Raw genomic sequence first — 12,175 nt, 5'->3', positions numbered from 1 at the left:
GAATTGGTCCGTGTATAGTCCATGATTTTTGCCTAAAATTGGTCAGAAAAAAAGATTGTGATTTTTTGGTAGAATTGGACAGTCTATAGTCCATGCTTTTCGGGTAAAATTGGTCAAAAATATAGTTCATGATTGTGCGTAAAATTGGTCAAAGTGTAGATTACGATATTTTGGTAGAATTGGAATTGTATTTTGCTCAAAATTGGTCAAAAAATAGATTATGCTTTTTTGGTAGAATTGGACAGTGTATAGTCCATGCATTTTGCGTAAAATTGGTCAGAAAATAGATTATGATTTTTTGGTAGAATTGGACAGTAGATAGTCCATGCTTTTTGCGTAAAATTAGTAAGAGAGTAGATTATAATTGTTTTTTTAGAATTGGACAATGTATAGTCATGCTTTTTGCGTGTAAAATTGGTCAGAAATATAGTCCCTGCTTTTTGCGTAAAATGGGTTAGAAAGTAGATTATGATTTTTTGGTAGAATTGCCTAAAATTGGTCAGAAAATAGATTATGATTTTTTGGTAGCATTGGACATTTGCTCTATCCATTTTCCAACTTACCTTGAATATATTAAAGAACCGTAGAAATAATATAACACTTTGGTTTTTTATTTATATTTTTGCATAATGATTTTTATTCATCATATATATATCGTTCCATATGTATATTGTATATATAATTTGTTTTTATTTATATATATTGTATGTATAGAATGTTTTAGTTTGTTGTTGTTTCCTTTTAATATATTTATATATAATTCACATAAGTAATTATTTTTCATATATATGTAATATGTATATTGATAAGAAAAAATATATAAAATAAAAATTGCAATAAAAAACAAAAAGAAAAAATATGTGTAAAAATATATAATATATTTATATAATAATAAAAACAAAAAAAAAATAATTATGTAAATTGATGTATTACACTTTATATATATGTATGTATATAGAGAAAAAATGTTTTACTATTTATATTTATGTTGTTCTTGTAGTTTGTTATGGATCATGTTGTTGTTGTTGTTGCTAAATTGGGTTCTTTTGTATTTTTTATGTAGTTTTCTTTACGTTTTCTATTTAATTTTATATTATATTTTTTTAATTACACACTATATTTGTTATAATATTTTTACACCGCATACCACACTAAATAATGCACATAAGTTCAATGGGTTTTTATATTAATATTTATAATTATAATTTCAAATATATAAATTGTTATTTTTTCTATATTTATACAAAGTTTAGTTCGTGTTAAGCAACATAATTAAATAATGAATATATTTATTTTTAATTTTAACATTTAACAAAGAACAGAAAATCGTAAATATATTTCTGTTGTATTATTATTTTTAAGCAGCCTAGCTTTTTTACATAGTTCCATTTTATATAACATGTTCTTAGTTGCGTTTTCATTTTACCTAAACACCAAAAAATCTAAATTTTTTATATCTATATATCATTTTTTTATAGGTAATTTTGATTTTTTAGATTATTTTATGTGTATATAAAAATTGTATATATATAGAGGAAGGAGAGTTTTTGGGTTTTTTTGTTTTGCTTATATAAAATGTAGTTTTGAAAATTATTTTTTAATTAAAAAAAAATAAAACAAAAAATGTGCTAAAAATTTACTACATAAAAAAATAAGAAATAAGAATAAAAATGTGACAAAATAATTTTTATAAAATAAAAAAAAAACGTATTGCAAAACTGTGAATAAAAATCCATCTAATGAGAAAATGTTGAAATTTCATTTTACCATTTCCTCATACTGAAAATTATATCTTAATTTTTGTAAAAATATTAAATATAAGAAATTGTTCAATTCTTTGATTTGCCTTAATTTTTTTGATTTGAAAATAATAAAAAAAAATATTTAACAAAATATTACTAAAAATAATTTCTTTTAAAAAAATATAATTTCAGAATAATTTTTTATTAACAAAAAAATGTTTCAATATAAAAAATTTATTTTATATATTAAAATTTACCATTAACCATATATTAGTAATAAATTTAAAATAGTTTTATGAGTTATTTTTCTAAGTAAAAAATATTGAAATTCGTAAAAATAAATTAAATAAAAATCATATTGACATAAAATAGATGTAATAACATTTAGCATAATTAAGGAAGCAATAGTTACTAAAAAAAGTAATTAAAAACAAAAAAAAAACAATCATCAGTTCGAACAACAGTATTTTAACTGACGATCGAATTTCCTGTATAAGATTGATATAAATAACACAGTTCAACTGACGAAAATTTATATACACATTTTGAGGTTATGTCTGAAGCATAATAGCTGTTACAAGATAAGTGCAAATATGTTTATAATCGAACAAATACATACATGTACACATATGTACAAATATAGACACATACTTTGATCAGTTAACCAACATTTAATAACTCTCCTAGTAAAAGGTTTGCCCCCAAAGATGCAATTGAATCACATCTACAAGCGTTCATTCTTACGGGACCATGAAACCAGACCATGAAATTCAGATCCAAACTTTAACACGGCATTTTCTCCAAACCTTTGGCTTTACATTTTCGCCACTTGTTCAGCGTGGGTTTTTCACCAACCCCTTGACTGGGAATGACATTTTCACAAAACCTTTAAGATAGGATAGGGTGCAGTCCATTTTGCTTCCACAGGACGTTTTTTTTTTACTTGAGTGCATTGAATTGAATTTAAACACCTACTTCGTAATGTGTTTATATTAAGAAATTTGAGAACGGAATATTAAACCAAGTAAAAAAGCATCTGTCGGCTTTGCCAACAGAGGTATACCCTCAGCCTATGTGAAATAAAACTTTCATCTGCGGACAGATCTAATGTATTTGGGTCTTTTCAGAATTTTGAGACCCTTTTTGAACATTTGAACTTTCAGACAAAAATGTGGATTAGGATAAAAGTGTTGAAGGAATGGACCGACATAGCCCATTATGAAAGTGGATCTGATTTTGGGAGTCTTATCTTTTCGATAGATAACGCACCAATAGTCATTTTAGTGGATCATCGCATAACATTTGGACCAGAAGGCCAGGAAGCATGAACTTGTCCACGGAAAACATATTATCGCTGTAAGCAGGACCACAACGAATAGCATCGGTATACATTTCCAAAGGATCTTCGGGCAGACCCTAAACTGCACCTAAACAAAAATGTTGAACTTTTGCAGGGAAGGTACCTTAAGGAGAGGACCAATATGTTTCATTTTTGGAAGTTAAACTAAATTTGGACAACATATTAGAAGATCCAAAGTTTGGACCAAATTGGTTACCCCGTTCAAGAAAGTGTATCCTGCATACCATTTAGTGACATTTTTTAAATTTTGGGGTAATGGAAGTGATGGACCGGTATTGCCCATCTTCGAAGTTAAACTAAGATTGGACAAAATATGTCGAAGGTCAAATTTCCGACAGAATCGGTTGACCAGCTTTAGGTATTTTTTACAGCTTTTGGGCTGTTTTCTCAGGAAGTATTTACTTGCCCCTCGAAAAACTTGTACCATCGTAAAGGGGGGCAGTGAATGCAATTTGCTTCAAGAAAAGTGATCCGAGAGCAGGTCTTAAAGTGAACTTATCCGAAATTTTGTGTGGGAGGTACCCGAAGGAGTGGATAAATATAGTCCATATTCGAACCTGATCTATACCTGGTAGATATATTAGGATGTGTACAGTATGGACCAAATCGATCACTCCCTTCAAGAGTTATCGTACGCACAAATTTTCCGAACATTTTTAAACTTTTGTGGGGGAGGCACCTGAAGGAGTGGACCGATATGGCTTTTATTTGAACTTAAACTAAGTTTGGACAAAATATTAAAAAGGCCAAATGTTGGATCGAATCGGCAGATCCTTCGAGAGTTATCTTGTGCTCCAACAACTACACACGGTGTCATATGGGTTTTTTACAACTTTCATGCTATTTTCCCAGGAATTATGGACTTGCCCCTAATGAAACTTGTACCGTCGTATGAAGGGCTGTGAATACAAGATGTTACAACAAAAACCAAGGCGATTCGAGAGCAGGTCCTAAACTGAACTTTTCCGAAATTTTGTGTGGGAGGTACTCGAAGGAGTGGACCTATTGAGACCATATTGGAACCTCATATTACTCTGGTAGAAAGTTTACTCTATACAAAGTATGGACCAAATCTGTCACTCCCTTCAAGAGTTATCGTGCGCACAAACTTTCCGAACATTTTCGAACTTTTGTGGGGGAGATACCGGAAGGAGTGGACCGATGTAGCTCATCTTCAAACTTAAACTAAGTTTGGGCAAAATATTATGAAAGCCAAAATTTGAACCGAATCGGTTCATCCGTTCGAGAGTTATCGTGCGCTCCAGCCAGCAGGACAGACAGACGGACGGACATGGCTACATCAACTCCAAATATTCTGAAACACATTTCGTCCAAACATACTTGGGGTCTAAACCATTATTTCGATGAGGCACATTTTCATCGTATCAAAGTGTATATACCCTCCTTAGCCTAAAGGCTGAGGGTATAAAAATGGAATAATTAGTTTCCCTTCCCTCCCTTTACGGGGGGGGGGGGGCTATACCAAAACGTGGACGTGGAATTTTTGATAAAATGTTTTTTGACCTACAGGAACCAAATTATAATTAAATAATATCTAATTCGGCCTAATCTTCGGCGTAAAAACTCAAAATACCTCAAATCGTGTGGTACCGTTATATTGGGGCTATACCAAAACTTGGACCTATACACATAATTTTTTGTAGATATGTTGTTTGGCCTCCAGGAACCCTAAATGCCAAAGTATAGCTAATTCGGTCTGCAAATATGGCAAAAAACGTGAAAATACCTCAAATCGGGTGGTACCGTTATATTGGGGCTATACCAAAACTTGGACCTATATACATAATTTTTTGTAGATATGTTGTTTGGCCTCCAGGAACCCTACATGCCAAATTATAGCTAATTCGGTCTGCAAATGTGGCGAAGAACGTGAAAATACCTCAAATCGGGAGGTACCGTTATATGGGGCTATACCAAAACTTGGACCTATATACATAATTTTTTGTAGATATGTTTCTTGGCCTACAGGAACCCTAAGTGCCAAATTATAGCTAATTCGGTCTGCAAATGTGGCGAAGAAAGTCAAAATACCTCAAATCCGGAGGTACCGTTATATGGGGGCTATACCAAAGAGTGGACCGATATAGCCCATCTTCGAACTTGACCTGCCTATGGAAAAAAGGCACTCGGGTGCAAAATTTCAGCACTCTATCTCAATTATTGCGGACGCTAGAGTGATTACAACAGACGGACGGACGGACATGGCTAGATCGTCTTAGAATTTTATCCTGATCAAGAATATATATACTTTATAGGGTCGCAAATGATTAGTTCGATGTGTTACAAACGGAATGACAAACTTAATATACCCTCCATACTATGGTGAAGGGTATAAAAAAGTAAGAATACAGCTGATTGTCTCTTATACCTTATATAAATATGCCTTGATTCAAATTAATTGAAATTTTGCGACATTTTGGTTTTGTGGAAAATTATTAGTGGTAGTTTCTGAAAATTAAAAGGATTTTATTGTAAAACATTAAACAAATATCATTGGCCGAAATAAGAAAACTATATAGTTATTAAATCAATTGTTTTTTTCTCATTTGTATTTCTCTGAAGAACTTGTGCAAAATGTCAACAAAAGCATAGAACTTTCCGCTATTTTTATTTGCAAATTATAGCTGATAACAAATTAACGATATATCGATGCTTTGGAATGAAATATCGGCAATATCGATAGTTTGCCTGATCTAGTAAGAGGTAGTTCGCACTAGCTATCAATGTCACCAAATAAAAACATTGTTGCAATGTGGACACGTAATTTCACTGCATTTTGCTGGTGTGGACGAAAAAAAATTGACATTGGTAGATAGTGTAAACTACCTCTAAGGACGCATGATTTCATGACATTGTTTCAATGAAACCACACCAGCGTGACCTTCGACATGGCGATCCACCGTCTGTCTATAAATCGTATAATTGATCAATCAATCAGACATAACCTAAAATGTGTAAAAAAAGTAATAGAAAAAAATCATAAACTAGAAGGTAAAATATGATTACATAAATAAAAAATATGTAAGTAAATAGGGATTAGGATTGATTTTTGTTATCAAAATTATATCACTTTCATTGAGTTTTTGTTTTGCGTTTTTCTTCATTTTTTTGCATAAAAAATATTTTCAATTAATTCCTGTTTTTTTTACAATTTTATTTCTAAAGAAAAGCACTTTTGATAATGGTATGTTTTACACTTATAATTACATATCTATGTATATAGGAATTTACTTACATTCAGGGTGGGGTAAGAGATAAAATAGAATTAAGAAAGGTTTGTATTTGTTTTTTTTTTTTACTAATTTCATGGTTATTATGGACAGATATTTTTTTGTTTTTTTATGATTATTGATCAATATAATATTGTAAACAAGAACGGGGAAATGCATATAAATATTTTTTATAGAATTACACAGGCATATGTGTTGGAAAAAATTTGTGTTAATTTAGTATATATTTATGTATACATATATTTTATTAGAAAAAGAAATGCAATTTTAATTGCCTTAAAATTGAAAATTAAAAAAAAATTGTATACACATATAATTTCTTTTAGAATTTATTTCAGTTATATATTACAAGATTTAGTATATCAACTATATATATAGTTTGTTATTTGTTTTAGTACATATTTTTACATCGTGTTTTTCTATATCGTTTCATTTTATTATTTATATATTTTTATATGGAAATGCATATTTGTTTTTCTTATGTTTTTTGCTAAAGATGTTAGTTATATTGTACACATTTACATAGAAACACATAGTTGTTGCTGTTGTTTTTTTATAATTATTTCGTTTCGTTCTTAATGTATATTGTATGTAATTACTATTCAATTTTCTTTTTATATCATCTATAAATTTCAATAATATATTTTGTTTAGAAAAAATATATTTGAATTAATTAAAATTTAGTTTCTTTTTTTTTATAGACATTTTGTTATGTCTTTAAATATACATATAATTTTTATATAACTATAAATAAAATCATTATATAATTCTCTATGAAGACTTTGAGACAAATGGGCTTTTGTTGGGCAAATGTTGGGGTATCGCACAGCATCCATCCGTGTTTATATGAAGGTAGCTGCTGCTGCTGGGTAAGAAAAGTTTTCCGATTTTATCATATTTTAAAGATTTAAATATCATATTTCGTAGGAGAAGTAACGCCATCTAAATAGTAATATTTATCTGGGAAATAAATCATAAAAAATAGTATAAGTTCGCTGCAACATTTGAGGAAAACTAAAAAAATACATGAAAAAAGTATCAGTCAGTAGTGCAATTCTCTAACTCATTTTTTGAGTTACCGACAAAAGTCGGTAAAATTAAATCTCAAAATTTTGAATGAAAAGTTCAAATAAAAGTTGACAACACTCTTCCTGTCGGTAGAACTTTACGACTGCCCTTTATTCGCTAATTTACCGAAAAACATCGGTAAATATCGAAATTATAAACATTTTAATTTTAACGACATCTGTCGGTAACTCAAAAAATGAGTAACCCTGCGCTTATACATGTCAGGGCAGTTGAGTACATGTATTGATTGTCAAAAACCCAAAACTTGCCTGTGTGACGTAGGCGTCCAAACAACTACAAAAACAGTTGTAAAATTATAAATGAATATCATCAATTTCTTTTTATTTTCCGTTCACATACATATTTTGTTTCTGTTTATGTTCTTTTGTTTTCAACACTTTCCAATTATTAGGTCTGTCTGGTTACCCTAAAACTTGTAACAATTTGTACCAATTGTTGCTGGAAGTCGTCTGTTAACACAAAAAGCCAGCAAAAGAGAGCGAATCGAGAGAGACATGTTGACAGTTCTTTTACTGAGAGTTTGCAAATTCTTGCTGGACAAATTTCTTCTAGCAAGCACTTAACTCTTCTTCTTCCTGAAAACAATCAATCAGCAGTTTTTAATTATTCGGTGATTTATGTTTGTGAAAATTAAAAACAATTTTAATGTGGAAATAGCAAACCTAATTGTATTGTTTTTTACAGTGTTTTATTTTTTTCGTATAACAAAGTTACAAAGTGGAAAAATTCCTTTTTTGGGTCTTTTTTTATTTTAAATAAAATACAACATTTTTGCTTCCTTTGGTTCCTTTATTGGCGGACAAATAGTTCTGTTTTGGCAAGTCAGCTGATTGCTTGCTGGTTTTTGCTGGGAAGGTGTCATGGCAGAACTACCAGGTAGTGGTATCACGCCAGCTGATCGAATATGAAAAGTCAAATCCCTTTATAAAAAAAATTATTTTTGTTGTAATTTCCCCAACAACATAAAGAAAGTTTTGACATAACATATTCAAAATTTTACGATGCAACTACCTGGGTAATTGTGCCACGGAAGGTGTCTGTTTACTTTTTAAAATTATCTTGCAAAAGAGAATAGAAACCTAAAATCTCAATTATTTATAAAAAACATGTCGAACCCGACTGTTTGTGAAAAAATGATGAACAGCCGACAAATGTATCTATGTGTTAGTAAATCAGAGTTGTATTTGAAGACAAACTGTCTGGTGTAAACGCCTAGTTAGAGAAGCACACTACAGCTTTGTACAAAATATTACAATAACAGTGGTGGGCCTAAATGTTCTACTAACATTATCCTGATTACAAAAAAACATTTTCGTATATCACAAAACAAATTTTGGAACGCAGTATACTCCAAATAAACTATAATCCCTGAGTTAATTTTTAGAAGGGTGAAAATTTTGAAAATTAAAATAAGAATTGGAAGCAGCAGTGTCTTCTGCAAAAAGATTTTGCGAAACAGAATAGCTCTGTTCAGGTATTCGGAAGAGGCGATAACTTGCTCATCATTACTGTAGGCAATTATAGAGCAGTCACGTAAATAATCTTAACAGCAAGCTCTTGACATGTGGCAGACCAATCTTCACCATAGTAGACACATTGAGATAAATCTTATAGTTATCAATTGCGGGCCTAACCGAAAGCAAAATTTCGTAATCTAGATATTTAGGCAATAATAAGATAAGAATGAGTAAGTAGAATAGGATGAACTCACTTTCATTGAGTTCTTTTTGTTTTTTGCAAAAAAAAAGTAAGGTATCCACTGAAAAAGTCTACAAAAAAAAAAAAAAAAAAAAAAAACTATAATCCCTCATATCGACACCTCCAAATAATAGTATGCTAAGTCTAAAAAGTGAGTTTTGCAGGAGAAGTTCTCAAAGTTTGGACATTTTTTTGAACTTCAGTACTATGCTAAGTCAATATTTGTTTATAACTTCTGTTCGGATTGACCGATCATTACCAAAATTAGACAGAATTTAAGTTAAAGGACGTTCGACAGCTCCAAACAATAGTTTGCTAATTCTGAAAAGCGAGTTTTGCAGGACAAGTTCTAAAAGTTTGGAAATTTCTTTGACCTTCAGTACTATGCTAAGTAAATATTTGTTTATAACTTCTGTTCGGATTGTCCGATCATTACCAAAATTTGACAGAATTTAAGTTAAAGGACGTTAAATATAAAAATGTAAAGAACTTGAAAACGTCGACTTAGCATACTATTGTTTGGAGGCGTCGATATGTTGCATGAATGTGTACGATTTTTGGCCCTAAATATTGGGATATTTCGGGGTTCACGTCTCAAGATACGATGCACAAAGCCTGCATCAATCAAAAATTCCCTGCGAGGATTGTCTTGCGGATTTGCCATTTTGGTTGGTGCCGTCAGGGTTTCTTGGAGCTTTTAGGCCAATATCTCAGGAATTATTGACTTACTCCGGCAAAAAATTGTACCGTCGTAAAGCGAGCCACAAAAAAAACTTACTGAAAAAAATTTCAAAACGATCCGTAAGGAGCTCTTATACTTCACTTTATCCGAATTTTGTGTGGGAGGTACCCGAAGGAGCGGACAGATATAGTTCATATTCGAACCAGATCTATATCTGGAAGGAATAATACGATGTGCAAAGTTTTGACCAAATCGATTGCTCCCTTCGAGAGTTATCGTTCAGACCACTTTACAGAAAAATTTTGAACTTTTGTGGGGGAGGTACCAGAAGGAGTGGACCGTTATGGCCCATCTTCGAACTTAAACTAAGTTTGGACAAAATATTACGATACCCAAAATTTGGTTCGAATCGGTTGAACTGTTTGAGAGTTATCGTGCGCACAATCCAGACAGACATTTTTCGTATCAAAGTGTATATAGTATATACTATATTCCCTTCTAGCCTAAAGGCTGAGGGTATAAAAAATACATCGTTATATTCAAAATCACAAACACCATCTTTGATGAACATTTTAAAGCAATCCCCAAACAGCCCTTAGGCTGTGTATACAATCCTCGAACAGTCGTTCAACTGCATTTTAGCAAACATTTAACATCTGCACTTTGTAGTCAGATTTTACGATGTCGGCAAAATCGTTTAATTAAGCGTGTCCTTTAGTTTGGACCGGCAGGTTGTTTAAGAGCTTTTGGGTAGGAAAAAAATTGTAGCATCGTGATTGGGGCCCACAAGGAGCACCAGATAAAAAATTCGAAAGGTTCCTATTCATTTCCTTCAGCTGCACTTTTGGGTACATTTTTCAACATTTTTGGGTGAGGTACCCGAAGGGGTAGACGGATATGGCCCATCGCTAAACTTGATATTTTTGCCAATATATATTCTTCTTCTTCTTTATTTGCTTATTCGATTTTCGAATATTAGCGATCATACAATTACATAGTTTCTATTTTCATTGAATGTTATTTATGATTTGACTAAAGAGTTCTCTATTTCGTGATGTGTTGATAAGGTGGTCTGCGTTATGATATCCGGTCCATTGCTGTATGTTCTTGAGCCAGGTTGTTTCTTTTCTACCTCTGGAATTACTACCTTCTATATTTGCTAGGAGAATTAATTGGAGTTCTTTATATTTGGGATTCCTCATAATGTGTCCTAGGTATGCACTCTTTTGCTTTTTAATATGCGTTGTAAGTTCTCGGGTACGGTTCATTCTTCTGAAAACCTCTTCGTTCGATATGTGAGCTGTCCAGGGTATTTTTAGTATTCTTCTGTAAACCCATATCTCAAATGCCTCGAGTCTTTTAATGTCTACAGCTTTAATGGTCCAAATTTCAACTGCATATAGCAATACTGACCAAATATAATTTTTAACGAATATTGTCTTCGTTTCAATGTTTATGTTATGGCTTGTTAACACTTTTTTTATTTGGAAAACGCGTCCTTTGCCATCTCTATTCTGCATTTAATTTCTTTGCTGTTGTCCCATTCCTCATTAATTAGAACGCCTAAGTATTTAAAACATTTTACTCTTTCAATAGTAGAGTTATGTATTTTTAAAGATGTGTCCGTGTGCCAATTCTTTCTACTAATCACCATGAACTTAGTTTTTTGGATATTAATTTTTAGCCCATATTTTTCGCTATATTCAGTGAGTCTGTTCATAAGACTTTGTAGTCCCGACATAGTATCAGCCAGAATAGTGGTGTCGTCGGCGTATCGGATGTTGTTCATATATTTATTTCTGATTTTTATACCTTCTTGAATATTTAAAAATGCTTCTTGAAATATTTTTTCAGAGTATATATTGAATAGTAGTGGAGATAAGACACATCCTTGTCGAACTCCTTTGGATATCATTATTTCTTCTGTTGTATCTCCGTTGACATCAATTTGGGCAGTTTGATGCCAGTATAAACTTTTTATGCATCTTATTTCTTTGTCTTCTATTCCAATAGACTTGATTATTTCGATCAGCTTATCGTGTTGTACCGTGTCAAAGGCTTTTTCGTAGTCGATGAAGCATATGAATACGTCCTTCTGAACTTCCCGACATTTTTGTATAAGAACTTGGATACAAAACAAAGCTTCTCGTGTGCCTTTTCCTTCCTTAAATCCGAATTGTGTATCTCCCATTGATTTCTCGCATTGTTCATATATCCTATTACGAATTATTTTAAGGAATATCTTTAATGTATGACTCATAAGGCTTATGAGTCTATAGTCACTGCATCGTTTGGCATGGCTCTTCTTGGAATGGAATTGCTATAAACGTGGACTTCAGCCAGTCTTGTGGAA

The 12,175-nt window shown here is 31.6% G+C and overlaps 1 protein-coding gene across 1 annotated transcript in view; it reads right to left on the bottom strand.

The window, feature by feature from the left end:
- Positions 1-7,037: 7,037 nt before the first annotated feature.
- mtgo (miles to go) overlaps positions 7,038-12,175 on the bottom strand; it is a 994,590-nt gene continuing 989,452 nt past the window's right edge. The window contains exon 7 of the mRNA XM_073970717.1: positions 7,038-7,367. The gene's annotated coding sequence lies outside the window, so the exon portion shown is untranslated. The remainder of the gene's footprint in view (positions 7,368-12,175) is intronic.

Source organism: Musca autumnalis, unplaced genomic scaffold, assembly GCF_047663935.1.
Source record: "Musca autumnalis isolate F117 unplaced genomic scaffold, ASM4766393v1 scaffold_2, whole genome shotgun sequence".
NCBI classification, from domain to species: Eukaryota; Metazoa; Arthropoda; class Insecta; order Diptera; family Muscidae; genus Musca; species Musca autumnalis.
Note: the sequence above shows the minus strand (reverse complement) of the source record. Positions and strands in the feature narration are given on the sequence as shown.